The sequence below is a fragment of the Musca autumnalis genome, unplaced genomic scaffold, assembly GCF_047663935.1.
Source record: "Musca autumnalis isolate F117 unplaced genomic scaffold, ASM4766393v1 scaffold_2, whole genome shotgun sequence".
Lineage (NCBI taxonomy): Eukaryota > Metazoa > Arthropoda > Insecta > Diptera > Muscidae > Musca > Musca autumnalis.
In genome coordinates, this window is record NW_027411755.1 from 255,797,393 (window position 1) to 255,817,115 (window position 19,723).

At 37.7% G+C, this 19,723-nt stretch overlaps 1 protein-coding gene across 6 annotated transcripts in view; it reads right to left on the bottom strand.

Annotated features, from left to right (window-relative positions):
* Positions 1 to 19,723, bottom strand: part of Rtnl1 (reticulon) — a 113,500-nt gene that overhangs the window by 46,200 nt on the left and 47,577 nt on the right. The gene's annotated exons all lie outside the window — the stretch shown is intronic.

The window sequence follows — 19,723 nt, forward strand, 5'->3', positions numbered from 1 at the left end:
ATAAATCTTGAAGAAGCTTGTTTTGTGGGAGGTTGCAGGAAAAAGGCTATACCCCCCTGAAGAAAATGTAAAACATTGAAAATTCAAATGAACTTCTCTATCCCGCCTAAAAGTATACTAATCAATGTATCTTTCTCTAACAACTCCTGTAATAATGATGTATAGATGGCGTTTTTGGGGGAGAGTTTTTTTTAGCAATCATCCCAATTAGCTCTACTATGGCCGTCTTATGAAAGTGATTACTGACATGTTGAACAAGCATATGCCTCGCTAAGGTGTAGTCCGACCATATAGTCCGGTCAAAATAGACATTGAAATAGCAAAAATTCCCACAGAGCTGAATTTTGGTGGAGAGCTAGGGTTTGCCATTAGAAGCAACGTCCTAAAAGTCCCCATCGATCCCATGTGTGCAAAAAAAATTATTCGGGGTCAAAGGTCAAATTTTAAGGATTTTTATGTTTTCGGATTTATTTTTTGATAACGGTTGATCTAATCAAAAAGTGACTAAAGCAAATATTGTAGACAGAAAAATTACCTACAAGTTTGACCTTTATAATTTTTTTCCTAGAAGGAACCATTCTTGAGATATAGCTGTTCTAAAAAACACATGATTTTTATGCACTTATAAGGGAAATATGCAAATATTCAGACAAACCGGCTAAAATAAGCGAAGTAATCGGGTCTGTCCCCCAAAAATATATATATTTTCTTGAAGAGCGAAATTATATCTATCTTTTAAAAATAATTCCAACATAATCGGAGCGTGTTTAGTAGAGTTATTCAATGTTAGAGTCATTTTACGCAAAAATAGCCCATTTAACCCACATGTATAATCGACAGCCCAACGGGAACGACCCCAACGAAAACTCTCCGATTTTTTTCACGTTTTGTCCGAAGGTAGGGTGTGTTGCGCTGATTACGGAAATGTATAATTTTCAACGGTTGCGAATCCGGTTCGCCGGTTATTCGACCAGAAAGGCCAAATTTAAAAACCGGGTTAGACCGGGTTCTACTGAACCAATTACTGCAAAGTGGATATCGTTTGAAAGCTTACGAAAGTATCTAAGACATAGTGTCGTTACTTTAACCGGTTCGCCTCACAATGTACTTACGCGGCTAATTTTTTATTTGACCTTGATATCGCGATATCTCGAAAATGGTAAGTCTTTTGTAGGACCATAAAGACCACTCTTGTAGACAATTATTAAATCTACAACATTTACTTTAGCCGGCTTTTGCTATGTCTTACCGTTTTTGAGAAAAATTAAAAAAACTGAATAATGCCTCCAAAAATGACCTTTGACCCCGAATAACTTGTTTTGCACACATGGGATCGATGGGCACTTTTAGGACGTTGCTTCTAATGGCCAACCCTAGCTCTCCACCAAAATTCAGCTTTGTGGGAATTTTTGCTATTTCCCCCTTATACGCATGTCTATTTTGACCGGACTAATAAGGTTAAATTATTCTTGGCAACTTTAATGCAAAAGTTGTTTCATTCTGGCCCAATTGTCATTAAATTTAGACTCACAGAGAGACTTAAGAAAACAGAATCAGACTGTTAGAGAAAGTTATATATCGGAATATAAGGTGTAGTCTTGATCACAACGACTACCAGTTATTAAAGTTCCGAGAAGTGGTGTTAAACTGGATTAAAGCTCAAACGTCTTGAACTTTTGCGGAGGTAGCTCCTCCTCATTTCGTCTATCTTGAATCTAATGTTGGGAGCAATTCCAATGCCAAGCTGCCAATTTTAGTTGGTCACCGTAGAACTTTTTAGTGCTATTAAACCACAATGTATGGCAGCATGGATCTGACCAAAAAAATATTATATCGTTGTAACCAGAATTACAAGGTCTACCTTCGATATAAATTTCAAAACGATCCTCAAACTAACCTTACACTGCATATACGCGAAAATTTTTAACTTTTGTGAGGAGTTACCGAAAGGAGTTTTCCAATATAGTCGATTTAAAAATATATTACGTTTTGCCAATGTTGGACAAATGTCAGTCACTCCTTTAGATCGTTATTGTGCCCACCAGACATTGGTCATCGTAGGATTTTTTAGAGCTTCTGGACCTTTGTTTCAGGAAGCATGAACTTGCTCACGAAAAAGTAAATTCCATAAAAAAAAACTTCAAAACTATCCTCGAACAGTTCTGCAAAAAATAGCCCATATTCGAATCTAATCTACATACGTCTGAAAGAAATATTACTATGTGCAAAGTGTTGACCAAATAGGTTGATTCCTTAGAGAGTTATCGTGTGTGTCACTTACCGTGGGGGAGATACCAGAAAAACTGATCCAATATGGCCCTACTTCGAACTTAAACTAAGTTTGCTTGACTTGTTCGAGAGTTATCGCGCGCTCCGGGCAGACAGACGTCGGGCCTGGGCTACTTGAAACTTGTATTTTCATAGATGAAAAAAATAAAAAAAAAATAATCGCCGGAGAGTTTTTTTTAATCTTGGGCAAAGGTCACATTTTAGGGTTTTTTAGACTTTCAGGGGTTTTGCTTAAAAACGACAATTCCTACTGAAATGGAGAGAAAATGTTGTACCTGTGAAAATTCTGTACAAGATTGACCTTTAGGATGTTTACCTAGGTTTTACCATTTTTGAGATATAGAAGTTCAAATTGGGACAGTGCACTGGCGTAATTTGATATCAGGGTGCGGAAATAACATTTTTCCCAAACTGTTGGTATCCCATGCTAGCGAAGACGACGAAGATACCAATCCCAAAAGATGGTTGAATACCGCTCGGTTTAACCGACTAAAGAGTAATAAGGCAGCAGGAGCCGATGGATCAGCAGCCGAGCTGCTCAAAGTAGAATTGTGTAGTTCCGGAACGAAGTAGTTCCAAGGAACTATTCCGGACTATGAACTATTGGAACTATATCCGCCTCTTGCATTTATATAGTTCCTTTAGTTCATACAGTTCCAGCCGTGCATATAATTCATTTCACTTGTATAATTAATTTTCTTCATTTAATTCCAGATTCACTTCGATCTTTCACGTTCGTTTCCTTAATCATTCAGACGAGGCCACATAGTTAAATAAATGTAAATCACATCCTCGTTACATCGCTTCAAACAAAAAAAGATTCGTTAAACTACTTCACTCTCGGAACTATTTGGAACAAAGGAAATAAAAAGAACGACGAAAGAGAAAGATTTATTGAACTATATCGGTCTGGGAACTAGTTGTAACGAAGGAAATAGAAAGAACGGTAAAAAGAAAGATTCATTGAACTTTATCGCTCCCGGAACTATTTGGAACTATGGAACTATATTAAGGAACTAGTTCCTTTTGGGAAAAGGAACTAGAAAGATCGATCCGTTACAGGAACTAGATTGCCCAACTCTAGTTCACAGCCGGAGGTGACACGCTGATAAGGGGTATGCATCAGCTAGTTAGCACCGCGTATACGACAATTGGAACCTAAGCATCCTGTGTCCCGTCCAAAAGAAAGGAGATAAGACTGTGTTCTCAAATTATAGGAGCATATGTACGTCTGCTCCCTATTGCTTATAAGATAATGTCAGGAATATTGTGCGAACGACTAATGTCTATGGTCAAGGAAATAAATGGGTCATACCAATGCGGCTTTAGACCTGGCAAAACCACCATTGACTTTCGGAGAGTCTATCGATAAGACCTTCTAAGTGACTTTGCCGACAAAGACCATCCAAGGGTCTTTTATACAAAGAGGAAGAGAGGTATTCTATAGACAAAAGACGTTCAAAAGGTCTTCTATAGACAGATGACCCCCTAAAGGTATTCTATAAACAAAATACCTTTTAAAGGTCTTCTATAAACAGAACTCAACCATCTTCTATAGGTTTTCTATAGACAAAAGACTTGGGAAAGACTTTAACTTGTGAACAGAAGACTTGTGACAGGACTTCTATGGACAGAATATCTTCTAAATGTCTTCTATAGAGAAAATACCTCGTAATGGACTTTCTAGAGGTCTCCGTTTACAGAAGACTTTCTAAAGGTTTTCTTTTGACAGAAGGCCTACCAAAGGTCTGCTACAGGATTTCTATACACCAGAAATTTGCTATAGGTTTTCTGTAGGCAGAAAAGCTGCTAAGGGTCTTCTATAGACGAAGACCTAATAAATGTTTTCCATGGAAAGAACACTTGCCAATGGTCTTCTATGGAAGAACACCTACCACAGCTCTTTACTAAACAGAAGAACTATTATAGGTCTTACGTAGACAAAAGACCTTCCAGAGGTATACTATATATAGAAGTTGAAGGTCTTCTTCTATGGACATGAAACCTTCTAAATGCTCTATTATAAATAAAACACCTTCTAAAGAGGCGACCGTTTAAGGGACTGTTACTGACCGAAGACATTGTCAGCCCTCAAATAAATAACCTTCTAAGCATCTTCCACACACAGAAGTTCTGAGGCTCTTCTAAACGCAGATGACCTTCTAAAAGACTTCTACAGATCTGCTAAAGATAGACAGAGACTTTATAAAGGAATTCTATAGAAAGATGACCTTACAAGGGTCTTCCATAGACAGAAAATATCAAAGGGTCTTCTGTAGCCATGACTTCTAAAAACAGGAAACATTCTAAAACGGTTTAAGAGACAGAAGACCTTCTAGACATAGACATTCTAGAATGTAGATCTTCTAAAATGTTTCAATTGACAAAAGACCTTCTATAGTCTAAAGCCTTCGACGACCTTCCAAAGCTTACTAGAGACAGAAGACATTCTAAAAGTCTTCTATAAAACGAAGTGCTTCAGCTGGTCTTTTATAGACAGAATACCTATTAAGGGCCTTGTATAGACATAAGAGCTTCATTTAAGTAACACCCTAAGGGTGGTTATATTCTTATCCGTTTCATGAGGCTTGTGTCTACTGTAGACGTGCTACAGGTCTCCTACATATGGAAGACCTTTTTATACCCTCAGCATTTATGCTAACGAAACATAGTTTAAGTTCGAAGATGGGTTATATCGGGAAACTCCCCCACAAAAGTTCGAAAATGTTCGGAAAATTTGTGAGCACGATAACTCTTGAAGGGAGTAACCGATTTGGTCCATACTTTGCAGATCGTAAAATTTCTACCAGACTCAGATGAGGTTCCAATATGGAATCAATCGGCCCACTTCTTCGGGTACCTCCTACACAAAATTTCGGAAAAGTTCTGTTTAGGACCTGCCCTCGGATCGCTTTTGTTGTAACAACTTGTATTCACTGCCCACCATACGACGGTACAAGTTACATCAGGGGAAAGTCCATACTTCCTGAGAAAGTACCCTATGAAACCGTGTGTAGTGGTTGGAGCGCAGTGGCAGTACACGCAGAGCTGTAAGGGCAAGGCTTCGATGGAGTAAACAAGTAGAAGATAAGATCGAAAAACGCGGTATTCCAAATTGGAGAAATATAGCAACAAATAGAGTGGGATGAAAATCGTTTCTTAGTTCTGCTTATAGGACAATTGAGCTCAGCGCCAAAACGGCCTAACCGACATGTTCCAAAAATCAATTTGACCCAAAGATTTAACGTGAACCTTTTGAAATACTTACTAAAAACCTCCCTATTGCATTTTATAACACTCGGTTATACTACCTGACCATAAGATTTAACGGGAACCTACTTAAAAAAACTCCCTATTGCATTTTATAACACTTGGTTATACTACCTGCTAAAACAAAGCAATATGGAGGTTTATAGTATTTATTTAAAAAGGCTCCGATTACATCTTTATAGACAGTTTGATTTTTTTGAACATGTGTATTAGGCCGTTTTGGAGCTCAGCGCCTCAAATGATCTGTAGAAGGCCGACTAAGTAATAGCTTTGTTCCTTTACTTTTTTAATGGTAAAAGTGGTAAAATAGAAAACTGTCAAAATTGCTCAAAATTCCTCTCTCATGAACAGTTTTACCAGAAAAATAAAGGAACGAAAAATGGTAGGATCTGGCAGTAATGTCAAAAAGAAAATTAAAAGTTAAATTTTCTTCTTTTATTTTACAGTTTTTAATTTTGTATTGTTAGCTTTTTTCTTCTGTTTTTTGTTCATTTTTTTCTTCATTGTCAAATAATCATCAAACAAATGTCGAAATATCAGTTCTACCATTATTTACCTGAAAAAATTTGACTGGTAGTCTTTGGTAGAAGAGAAAGAAATTTTTGCTCTTTCTCCTCTCTCACTCTCTTAAAAATTGCTTCCAGTTTTACCACTTTTTGGGGTTAAGGAACGCTTTGCAGGTCAAAAATGGTAATAAATGGTAAAAATGGTAACCTCAGGTAAGCAAAGGAACACATCTAATATTTAATTATTTCGCCAAAAAGTGTGCTCATCATTTTTCATAGAAAATTTTCAACACTAATTTTGAAGTATAGATGGCGTTTTAAAACAACTACTTGAAAAATAAATAATAGGAAGTTTGACAACGTAAAAAAGGCTGTAAAACGATTGGACCTATTCGGTTACTTAGTTCGAGAGTTATCGTGCGCACCAAAATATTTCTAAATCGCCTCTAAATTGTATGAAACGAATTTGATCATCACATACATATATGGGGTCTAAAACCATTATCGAAATAATAAAGCACATTTTTATGGCTCAAGTCAGTACGTCTACGTTCGGTGCCTGGTGTAAATCTTCTGTACGTCAATGGAATTCGATTAACAACTCTGGCACAAATTATTCGGACGAGGACAATATTGTGAAATTCTAGGCAATTGTTACCTACTGTTGTTAATCTTTAAAAAAATCCCAATTTTCACTCAACAAGAAGTGACCTCATCACACCACCCTCGTTCAACATACCGCATACATTTCTACGATGTTGTCGATGATGATGACGATGATGACATATAATCAAATAAAATTAAATTAAAAAAACCCCGGCTAATAAGGTCCATTGGAGAGGCAAGAAAACTAACTCGTCGCTCGCTCGTCTACAACAAATGAACGAAACAAAAAAAAGCAAACACAAACAAGAAAATAATTGTGTTGAGAATCAAATTGAATGAAACCTCTCAATAGAAAACAAAACAGCAAAAAAATGCGAATGCGAAATACTGCAGAATAATGGCAACTATTAATCATCAGTGTAATTTTGTAAAATGACAAAAACAACAACAACAAAGAAACAGTCAATTTTAACTTAAAAGCTAAAAACCGCAAATCATGATTAAATTAAAATACTATCAAACTCAAGTAACAATCAAACATTGATTTTGTGTGAGAACTTTAGAATCAAGTTGCGGCACTTAACAATTTCCACCAGGTTTGCCGCGCCAATGGAAAATTAAATGAAAGTATTCTTCTAAAAATATTTAGTGGAATTTTCATGACCACATTTAAATTGAATTTTTGATTAAGTCTCAACAATAGCAACTGGCGGCTATTGGTTTCGCCCAAATGTTTGCTGATTGTAAATTGCAATGCAATTTATTGAGAAGAGTCAATAAACTTGTATAAATCTAGAGGTTTATTGGCTTTTAGTTAAACCATGCAGCCGCCGTTCGGATGGACGGGTAGGGTAGATGGATGGTTTGGCATGGCATGGACAGACATTCAAACAAATAGACAAGGAAATTTTTCTTGTTGGCATTTATTTTTGGTACAGAAGCAAATTGCTTGGCTGAATGACTAAAATTAGAAACCCTCGACAAGCAAAAGAACAACAAGAAGAAGGCAAAGAAAACACTCACAAAACGCAACAAAATTAAACCGCGGTAAAACCCCACACGCACACATACACACCCGCCATTAAGTATGTGGCAGAAAGAGGAGGTCGTAGAAATAAATTGAAAAGGAAAACATATACAATAATAAATGTCTAGCCAACAAAAAATTAAAGTCCATTTACATTAATGCTCGACCACCACACCACACCGACCGAAAATTAATACAACACTGCCCGTTCGCATGTGGAGGAAATTTGTTTTTGAAAATAACGGCCAAATTGAATAGTCCCAAAAACGTATGCTCTCTCATAAGAGTGTGTGCCCGTTTGCTGTAGAAAAAAACGAATACTCAACAAAAAGAAAAGAAACGGAAATTTTGGCAATTTGATTGAATTAATTATAACACTCCTAAAAATATGCTACAGAAATTGGTGAATTATTTCTTTACATTTATTGGAAAAAATTAAGAAAGATATTAGGTAAAGAGACAAATTAATCCAATTTACACTGGCCAACAAAACTAGATTTTTGATAAAATAATGAGTAATTTATTTGACAGATATTCACTGAGTCTTGAGGATCCAGCGGGGATCCAAATGTGGAATTTTTTATAGATTTTTAAGAGGGCTCAAAGAGGACAAAACGTGGACTTTTTAAAGATTTTTAGGATGGCTCAAAGAGGACAATAAGCCTAATTTTTTTAAAGATTTTTAGGAGAGCTCAAAGAAGATAGTAAGCCTGGATTTTTTAAAGATTTTTAGTAAGGCTCAAAGAGGACAATAAGCTTGCAATTTTTAAAGAATTTTAGGAGGGCTCAAAGAGGACAAAAAGCGTGGATTTTTTAAAGATTTTAGGAGGGCTCAATGAGGACAATAAGCTTGAATTTTTTAAAGATTTTTAGGACGGCTCAACCAACGAGGACAATATGCCTGGATTTTTTAAAGATATTTAGGAGGGCTCAAAGAGAACAATATGCCTGGATTTCTTAAAGATTTTTAGGAGGACTCGAAGAGGACAAATAGCGTGGATTTTTTTAAAGGTTTTTAGGAGGACTCGAAGAGGACAAAAATCGTGGATTTTTTAAAGATTTTTAGGAGGACTCGAAGAGGACAAAAAGCGTGTATTTTTTAAAGATTTTTAGGAGGACTCGAAGAGGACAAATAGCGTGGATTTTTTAAAGATTTTTAGGAGGACTCGAAGAGGACAAATAGCGTGGATTTTTTAAAGATATTTAGGAGGACAGAATAGGACAAAAAGCTTGTATTTTTTAAAGATTTTTACGAGGACTCAAAGAGGACAAAAAGCGTGGATTTTTTAAAGATTTTTACGAGGACTCAAAGAGGACAAAAAGCGTGGATTTTTTAAAGATTTTTAGGAGGACTCAAAGAGGACAGCTAGCCTCGAGTTTTTGGATTCTTTGGGAGGGCTCAAAGAGAACAAAAAACGTTGAGTTTTTAAAGATTTTTAGGAGGGCTCAAAGAGGACAAATACCGCGTATTTTTTTAAAGATTTTTGTGAAGACTCGAAGAGGACAAAAAGCGTGGATTTTTTAAAGATTTTTAGGAGGACTCGAAGAGGACAAAAAGCGTGGATTTTTTAAAGATTTTTAGGAGGACTCGAAGAGGACAAATAGCGTGGATTTTTTAAAGATTTTTAGGAGGACTCGAATAGGACAAAAAGCTTGTATTTTTTAAAGATTTTTACGAGGACTCAAAGATGACAAAAAGCGTGGATTTTTTAAAGATTTTTAGGAGGACTCAAAGAGGACAGCTAGCCTCGAGTTTTTGGATTCTTTGGGAGGGCTCAAAGAGAACAAAAAACGTTGAGTTTTTAAAGATTTTTAGGAGGGCTCAAAGAGGACAAATACCGCGTATTTTTTAAAAGATTTTTGTGAGGGCTCAGAAAGGACAAAAAGCGTGGATTTTTTTAAAGATTTTTAGGAGGACTCAAAGAGGACAGCTAGCCCCGAGTTTTTGGATTCTTTGGGAGGGCTCAAAGAGAACAAAAAACGTTGAGTTTTTAAAGATTTTTAGGAGGGCTCAAAGAGTACAAATACCGCGTATTTTTTTAAAGATTTTTGTGAAGACTCGAAGAGGACAAAAAGCGTGGATTTTTTAAAAGATTTTTAGGACGGCCTGGATTTTTAAAGATTTTACGAGGGCTCAAAGAGGACAATAAGCCTGGAATTTTTAAAGAATTTTAGGAGGGCTCAAAGAGGACAAAAAAGTGGACTTTTTAAAGATTTTTAGGAGGGCTCAAAGAGGGCAAAGACCGTGGATTTTTTTGTAAAGATTTTTTAGGAGGACTCGAAGAGGACAAAAGACGTGGAGTTTTTAAAGATTTTTAGGAGGACTCGAAGAGGACAAAAACCGTGGATTTTTAAAAGATTTTTAGGAGGGCTCAAAGTGGACAATATGCGAGGATTTTTTAAAGATTTTTAGGAGGGCTCCAAGAGGACAAAAACCGTGATTTTTTTAAAGTTTTTTAGGAGGCTCAAAGAGGACAATAAGCGTGGATTTTTTAAAGATTTTTAGGAGGGCTCAAAGTGGACAATATGCGAGGATTTTTTAAAGATTTTTAGGAGGGCTCCAAGAGGACAAAAAACGTGATTTTTTTAAAGTTTTTTAGGAGGCTCAAAGAGGACAATAAGGGTGGGTTTTTTAAAGATTTTTAGGAGGGCTCAAAGTGGACAATATGCGTGGATTTTTTAAAGATTTTTAGGAAGGCTCCAAGAGGACAATAAGCGTGGATTTTTTAAAGATTTTTAGGAGGGCTCCAAGAGGACAATAGGCGTGGGTTTTTTAAAGATTTTTAGGAGGGCTCCAAGAGGACAATAAGCGTGGATTTTTTAAAGATTTTTAGGAGGGCTCCAAGAGGACAATAAGCGTGGATTTTTTAAAGATTTTTAGGGGGGCTCCAAGAGGACAATAAGCGTGGATTTTTTAAAGATTTTTAGTAGAGCTCAAGAGGACAATAAGCGTGGATTTTTTAAAGATTTTTAGGAGAGCTCAAGAGGACAATAAGCGTGGATTTTTTAAAGATTTTTAGGAGGGCTCCAAGAGGACAATAAGCGTGGATTTTTTAAAGATTTTTAGGAGGGCTCCAAGAGGACAATAAGCGTGGATTTTTTAAAGATTTTTAGGAGGGCTCCAAGAGGACAATAAGCGTGGATTTTTTAAAGATTTTTAGGAGGGCTCCAAGAGGACAATAAGCGTGGATTTTTTAAAGATTTTTAGGAGGGCTCCAAGGGGACAATAAGCGTGGATTTTTTAAAGATTTTTAGGAAGGCTCCAAGGGGACAATAGGCGTGGATTTTTTAAAGATTTTTAGGAAGGCTCCAAGGGGACAATAAGCGTGGATTTTTTAAAGATTTTTAGGAGGGCTCCAAGAGGACAATAAGCGTGGATTTTGTAAAGACTTTTAGGAGGGCTCCAAGAGGACAATAATCGTGGATTTTTTAAAGATTTTTAGGAGGGCTCCAAGAGGACAATATGCGTGGATTTTTTTAAAGATTTTTAGGAGGGCTCCAAGAGGACAATAAGCGTGGATTTTTTTAAAGATTTTTAGGAGGGCTCCAAGAGGACAATAAGCGTGGATTTTTTAAAGATTTTTAGGAGGGCTCCAAGAGGACTATAAGCTTGGATTTTTTAAAGATTTTTAGGAGGGCTCAAAAAGGACAAAAACGTGGATTTTTTTAAAGATTTTTGTGAGGGCTCAGAGAGGACCAAAAGCGTGGATTTTTTAAAATTTTTGTGAGGGCTCAGAGAGGACCAAAAGCGTGGATTTTTTAAAGATTTTAGGAGGGCTCAGAGAGGAACAAAAAACGTTGAGTTTTTAAAGATTTTTAGGAGGGCTCAAAGAGTACAAATACCGCGTATTTTTTTAAAGATTTTTGTGAAGACTCGAAGAGGACAAAAAGCGTGGATTTTTTAAAAGATTTTTAGGACGGCCTGGATTTTTAAAGATTTTACGAGGGCTCAAAGAGGACAATAAGCCTGGAATTTTTAAAGAATTTTAGGAGGGCTCAAAGAGGACAAAAAAGTGGACTTTTTAAAGATTTTTAGGAGGGCTCAAAGAGGACAAAGACCGTGGATTTTTTTGTAAAGATTTTTTAGGAGGACTCGAAGAGGACAAAAGACGTGGAGTTTTTAAAGATTTTTAGGAGGACTCGAAGAGGACAAAAACCGTGGATTTTTAAAAGATTTTTAGGAGGGCTCAAAGTGGACAATATGCGAGGATTTTTTAAAGATTTTTAGGAGGGCTCCAAGAGGACAAAAACCGTGATTTTTTTAAAGTTTTTTAGGAGGCTCAAAGAGGACAATAAGCGTGGATTTTTTAAAGATTTTTAGGAGGGCTCAAAGTGGACAATATGCGAGGATTTTTTAAAGATTTTTAGGAGGGCTCCAAGAGGACAATAAGCGTGGATTTTTTAAAGATTTTTAGGAGGGCTCCAAGAGGACAATAAGCGTGGATTTTTTAAAGATTTTTAGGAGGGCTCCAAGAGGACAATAAGCGTGGAATTTTTAAAGATTTTTAGGAGGGCTCCAAGAGGACAATAAGCGTGGATTTTTTAAAGATTTTTAGGAGGGCTCCAAGGGGACAATAAGCGTGGATTTTTTAAAGATTTTTAGGAAGGCTCCAAGGGGACAATAAGCGTGGATTTTTTAAAGATTTTTAGGAGGGCTCCAAGAGGACAATAAGCGTGGATTTTGTAAAGACTTTTAGGAGGGCTCCAAGAGGACAATAATCGTGGATTTTTTAAAGATTTTTAGGAGGGCTCCAAGAGGACAATAAGCGTGGATTTTTTTAAAGATTTTTAGGAGGGCTCCAAGAGGACAATAAGCGTGGATTTTTTTAAAGATTTTTAGGAGGGCTCCAAGAGGACAATAAGCGTGGATTTTTTAAAGATTTTTAGGAGGGCTCCAAGAGGACTATAAGCTTGGATTTTTTAAAGATTTTTAGGAGGGCTCAAAAAGGACAAAAACGTGGATTTTTTTAAAGATTTTTGTGAGGGCTCAGAGAGGACCAAAAGCGTGGATTTTTTAAAATTTTTGTGAGGGCTCAGAGAGGACCAAAAGCGTGGATTTTTTAAAGATTTTAGGAGGGCTCAGAGAGGACCAAAAGCGTGGATTTTTTAAAATTTTTGTGAGGGCTCAGAGAGGACCAAAAGCGTGGATTTTTTAAAGATTTTAGGAGGGCTCAGAGAGGAACAAAAGCGTGGATTTTTTAAAGGTTTTTGTGAGGGCTCAGAGAGGACCAAAAGCGTGGATTTTTTAAAGATTTTAGGAGGGCTCAAAGAGGACCAAAAGCGTGGATTTTTTAAAGATTTTGGGAGGGCTCAAAGAGGACAATATGCGTGAATTTGTTAAAGATTTTTGTGAGGACTCGAAGAGTACAAAAAGCGTGGATTTTGTAAGATTTTTAAAGATTTGTGTGAGGGCTCAGAGAGCACAAAAAGCCTGGAATTTTTAAAGAATTTTAGGAGGGCTCAAAGAGGACAAAAAAGTGGAGTTTTTAAAGATTTTTAGGAGGGTTCAAAGAGGACAAAAACCGTGGATTTTTTTTAAAGATTTTTAGGAGTGCTCAAAAAGGACAATAAGCATGGATTTTAAAAAGATTTTAGGGGGCTCAACGAGGACAATGAGCGTGGAGGGCTCAAAGCGAAAATTAGCCACGGTAGGTCCCATATCATTGAGCTAATATGAATAGCGGTGCACTCTCCATTGTCCCGTATGGGATGTTTGTGGAACAATTATTATAAGGAGGACAATAAGCGTGTTTTTAAGATTTTTAGGGGGACTCGGGGGCCACCGTGGTGCAATGGTTAGCACGTCCGCCTTGCACTCAGAAGGTTTGCGGTTCAAATCCCAGGCCAAGCGACATCAAATTTTCAACGGTGGCAAAATTCCCCCTCAGTAATGCTGGCGACATTTCCTGAGTATTTAAGCCATGGAAAACTTTTCTACAAGTGGTGTCGTAAGACACGCCGTTCGGACTCGGCAATAAAAAGTAGGTCCCATATCATTGAGTCAAATATGAATCGGCGTGCACTCATTGATATGAGAGAAGTCTCCCTTGTCTCTCCAGGGATGTTGTGGGAACATATGTATGTAGGGGGACTCGAAAAGGACAATAGGTGTGGATTTCTTAAAGATTTTTAAGAGGGCTCAAAACGGACAAAAAACGTGAAATTTGTAAAGATTAAAAAGAAGCCAAGAAGCCCCGTTTAGTAAAACAGGAAGTTCCCCTAGGAGTGGAGATATCTCCGGAACTTTTTAACCTCTACCTCTCCTGTATTCCACCGGATGATTGTACGATCATGGCGTCCGGTACCTTCCCGGCTGTCATTTGTGAAAGTCTGAACGCTCAACTCCTATTTGAATGACCTTACCGCCATTTTGCACGCGAGCAATATGCAAATATTCGCCACTAAATCTACGGCCACTTTGTTCACCACATGGACTGCAGAGATGAGCACTGAGTTGAATGTCATAGTCGATGGTAGCAGAATTCCGACCACCAACTACCCAAACATTCTGGGGATCACATTCGATAGCATATTCAAGTCGTGTGCGCGCATGCCACAGCTATCGTCGACAAGGTCCTCGTTAAAGAAACCTTGTTGACCACATATAACGCGATAGGTCGGTCTGTGGTGAGCTATGAGGGTCCAGTGTGGTCCGCGACGGCATTGAGATCGTAACGTATGCTGATGATTGTATTTTGCTGATATCATCAGGCTGAACTCCTATTTCACTGATCTTACCACTCTGTTCTCCACATGGACAACAGACGCGAGTACTGAGTTGAATGTCATGGTCGATGGTAGCAGAATTCCGACCACCAACTACACCAAGATTCTGGGGGTCACATTCGACAGCATATTCAAGTCGTCCGCGCAGCTGCTGTGGCATGCGACAAGCTGAGATGTAGGAACAAGGTCCTCAAGTTCCTAGCCGGCAGGAGTTGGGGTGCAGATAATGAAACCTTATTGACCACATAAAACGTGATGGACGACCAGTGGAATATAAGTGCAATGCGATGGAAAAATATTCCAAACTGTCAGAGTGCCGCCCTGAGAACTGCAACAAGGTACCTCCACATGTATTCAGTGGTCCATCTACATGAGGAGACAAATATTCTTCCAGCACAGAATGCTCTCGTTGCAGTAATTGCTCGGGTATTACCGTGAGGGTCATCCTAATCGCCATATGGTGGGTTGGGCCCCCCGCACCCAGGCACGTCAGGAGGGATCTTCATGATCTAGAAAGAGTGGCCCAACGTTACAAGAGATAACCCCTAGATCAAAAGCCTATCAAGCCAGTTTAAATATGATCCACACATATGCAAGCCACAGAAGCCAAAAACAATAGTCGTGTGAATGTGGTCCTCGGAGAACATCCTGAGGAGTGTCAGCTGCTACGACAAACCAGAGTAGTTTTGGCTCAACTACGCTCGAGATGGTGCAACCGTCTAAATTCAACTAACTCTAATAGCTTTGTGGTTACAACTCATCGAAGGAGCTACATTTTTACAACTGGAGAGAGACGCGGAACCAGATTAAGAAGAATAACGCCGCGTCTAACTAAACGCTCTAGAGTCAACACATACTTTCAGAAATTTACCACACCGGGTGGATGTAAGTTTTTTGGCATACAGCCTACAAAAACGGAGACTGTACCTCACTCAAGATAGTAAATAACTGACATAAAGGTTGACAGGCTTGTATGTGGGGGCGATTGATACTTTTCAGTCTTATAAAACTCCAGTGTTTACAAGCATGAAGGACATTTTTGACGCTTATTTTTTAAAACCCGGATTTTTTGTAGGGGAAGTATCCGAAATATTGTACCGATCATGGCTATCGGTGTGCAAACTTCCGCAAATTTTATAAGGCATACTTCGAAATGACGGATCAGGTGGGCCCTGTAATTTGGATTGAAAATTCTAAGGCAATGAATGTTGCAAAGTGGAACCGGTTTCCTACTCTGTCTTCATGATCCGTCTCACATGTCCCGGCATCGTTTTGGGTCCAACTGATAGTAGATTGCTGGTCACGAGGCCAATGCCAGCATTGTTTCTAGTACTACTTTTACAAGCGGATCCTAGGTCCTGGACCCGGTCTTAGGCTGGTGTTGGCCCCCTCGTTTGTGTTGTGTTTGCTCAAAATCGCGGAAGAGCTTCCGCTTGAAGTAGGTTGCATTATCTACCGGCCATAGAAAACAAAGGCGATTTGTTGGGTTGGTATCTCACTACAGGTTGGGCGCCAGTATTCTACTCGTGCTAAGAACATCGTGGGCCTCTGCGGTCAGGACAGATATCCACATTAATCATCATCACTCCTCCTCTCATAATCTAGAGATGAAAATCAGAGGTCATTGTATTTGAAAGTTCAGCCTCTATCTTGAAGGTGTCTAGATTCAGTAAACTGTTACATAACTTCCATTCACTACTGTAAATTGAATGTAGCAGCACTACATTAATACTCCATAACCCCTTCTCCCTTAAAACTACAAAGTAATACAGAATTTCGTAATGTATTAGAACCGAGTGAAATATTTTCCACTTTAAACGCATTGCTTTACTAAAGTTTCACCCTTGTCTAATCTTAATATGTATAGTTATTCCGCATCTACGAGGTCCAACTGTACGTTCTAACAAATGAAATTGAAATTCTCTCCTCAAGCAATTTTTCACCCACTGCGAATTTTTATTGTCAACAAATGGCAAATATTTTTATTGTTTTTTTTTTTTTTTTTTTTGCTTTCAAAATCACTGGAAGGCAAATTTTTAAGTGAAAGCTAAGTGTAGAATTTTTTTATATTAGCAGCAAAGACAATTTCAAGGCCGCCAGCACCCAACAACAACACACAGAGACGCAGTAATGGGGAAGAATGCCGGCAAAAAAGCTTTGCAATTCAAACAAGTTGCCAACAAACAAGCTGCTCGCTAGCTAATCTGGATGACGAAGCTATGGACATCGAACAATCGCATTGCAAATCGAACAAAAATGTGTGAAAACGATGAGAACATTGTCTGTTTTAGAATTGAAAATAATAATAAATTACAAAAATTAAAAGGAAATTAAGTCTAAGGTTAATGTTTTGCCCGAGTGATTTTCGGGCATAAAACTAAGTCCAGAGGAATTTAATTATTCTGTTGAGTTTGCCAACATTCCAGGGTAGTTATCGGGTATCTATTGAGGTATTTTGTTGTTGTTGCTTGTTTTTTTGCACCTACTACTTGACGTTTGTTTGCCAAAATAAGTAAATTAAGAAGCAGCAACATGCAAGTTATGCATGGTGGTGATTGTTGGAGGAAACGGTAGGGTGGAAGTGAACCACCACATTAGTTGGCATAACCACACAACAAAAATAATTAGTAAAAATATGATAACGAAGTGAAAAAACACATTTGTGAATAATCACCGGTTTTGGAGAAAAGAGAAAGAAAACCCGCGAAGAACTAAAGAAATACAGTACCCCACCAGGTTGTTAGAGACTTCAATTTTTTTTTTCAATTTTTTTTTATATATTGTGGAACTTTAGACCCTAAAAGAGCTTCAAATGATCATATCAGGTAGATAATAGAGTTGTATAGTTCATGAACGAACTAGTTCAATTGAACGATTCATTGAAAAGAGCGTATGAACTAGATCAGTCGATACAGTTCATTATAGTTCAATAGTTCACTGAGCGCCGACCGAAAGATCAACGAACGAACGATTCACAATCACAATCATTTACATATGAATAAAGTGACGCCGTCAACTGTGCTAAGGGTTGCCTTCGTAATGTAATGATTTTTGTTTATGTTTTTGACCAATGTGAAGTGTCAACCCCCATTGTAATAAAAGTAATTTTTACATAAAGAACATTTTTGTCATAACATATTCCAATATATCGAATCCATTACCTATTCAATGTGCCTTGTTTTGGATAGAAAAAGGAAAAAATAAAAAAGTGATAATATCTACACACATACAACATATGTTTTTTGCCAGCCATGAATTTTTAATTACATTTTTTTCAAAAGGACTTTTTTTCTAAACTTAATGCAAACTTTCTTTGAGTGGAATAAAAATATCTAAATGTAATATTTTTGTACTATTCTAATGTTTGTTCCTATTTTGTGTATGTGTGTGTTTTCATCAAGTAAGGGATTAAGAGTCCGTGAACGATTCTGATCCGAATGAATGAACTGGATAGTGAACTATGAACTAGATTACTGACCTAGTTCAGTTAAAAGAGCTGAGCTATTGAACTAGATCTTCCAAATGAACTAGATTGTACAACTCTAATAGATAATGAAATCACTGTAGGCTACTTTCGCATAGTTCAGCAGTCGCTCCTCACCAAACTCTTATTTATAAAGCTACCTTCTAAAATATATGCCAAAACCCAACAATTAATAAAATCATACTTAATAAGATTTTTAGGAGGGCTCAAAGAGAACAAGCCTGGATTTTTTAAAAGATTTTAGGAGGTCCTGGATTTTTAAAGATTTTACAAGGGGGCACAATGAGGACAATAAGCCTGTAATTTTTAAAGAATTTTAGGAGGGCTCAAAGAAGACAAAATACGTGGAGTTTTTAAAGATTTTTAGAAGGGCTCAAAGAGGACAATAACCCTGGATTTTTTATGATTTTAAGGAGGGCTCAAAGAGGAAGCTAGCCTGGAGTTTTTGGAATCTTTTTAGGAGGACTCAAAGAAGACAAAAAACGTGAATTTTTTAAAGATTTTTGGAGGGCTCAAGAGGACAATATGCCTGGATTTTTTAAAGATTTTTATGAGGGCTCAAAGAGGAGATAAGCCTGGATTTTTTTTAAAGATTTTTAGGAAGGGGTTGTGGAATATTCGGGTCATTATCGAGGAAAGAAGAATAAATGTATAGCCTTGGAACAAAGATCACCAAGAATATTACAACATTTAGTGCGAGAGGAGTATGAAGAACTGAACTTAAATAATGGGACATTTCGGGGCCTATATCTGAAGAAGAGTTGGGGTGCCTTAAAAAAAAATAATAATAATAATAATAACTAGTAAAAAAGTATCAGTCGGCTTTGTCGACAGTGATATACCCTCAGCCTCTGTGAATTGGAACTTTATCTACGGACAGATCGAATGTATTTAGGGTCTTTAAGAATTTTGTGGCACTTTTTGGACATTTGAACTTGCCGACAAAAATGTGGATTAGGATTAAACAAACAAAGTTTTGCGGAGAAGGGAATGTGCATTACGGAAGTGGATCTTATTTTGAGAGTCATAACTTTTCGATATATATCGCGCCAACTAGTCATTTCAGTGGGATATCGTACACCTGTTGGACCGGTATGCCAGGAAGCATGGACTTGTCCACGGAAAACATACATGGCTGTAAACAGGACTACAAAAAACATCATCGGTATAAATTTGCACTGCACTTTGACGCAAATGTTGAACATTTGTGGGGGAGGTATCCTAAGGAGAGGACCGATATGGGCCATTTTAGAAGTTCAACTAAGTTTGGACAAAATATGACGAAGGCCAAATTTTGGACCAAATCGGTTTATCAGTTGGAGAGTTATTGTGCTCTCCAGCTACTACATATGGTGCCATAGGGGTGTTTTACAACTTTGGGGCTGTTTCCCAAGAAGTATGGACTTGCCTCTGAGAAAACTTTTACCGTTGTAATTGAGACAGAGATTGCAAATTGCTTCAACAGAAATCAAAGTTAGTTAAGAGCAGGTCTTAAAGTGAACTTATCCAAATTTTTGTGTGGGAGGTACCCGAAGGAATGGGCAAATATAGTCCATATTCAAGCCTGATCTATATCTGGTAGATATATTAGGATGGTCCTTCCCTTCAAGAGTTATCGTGCGCACAATTTTTCCGAACATTTTTCAACTTTTGTGGGGACGGTACCTGAAGGAGGGGACCGATATGGCTTATCTTCGAACTTAAAGTAAGTTTGCACAAAATATTACGAGGGCCACATTTTGGACCGAATCGGCAGATCCGTTCTAGAGTTATCTTGCGCTCCAACCACTACACACGGTGTCATAGGGGATTTTT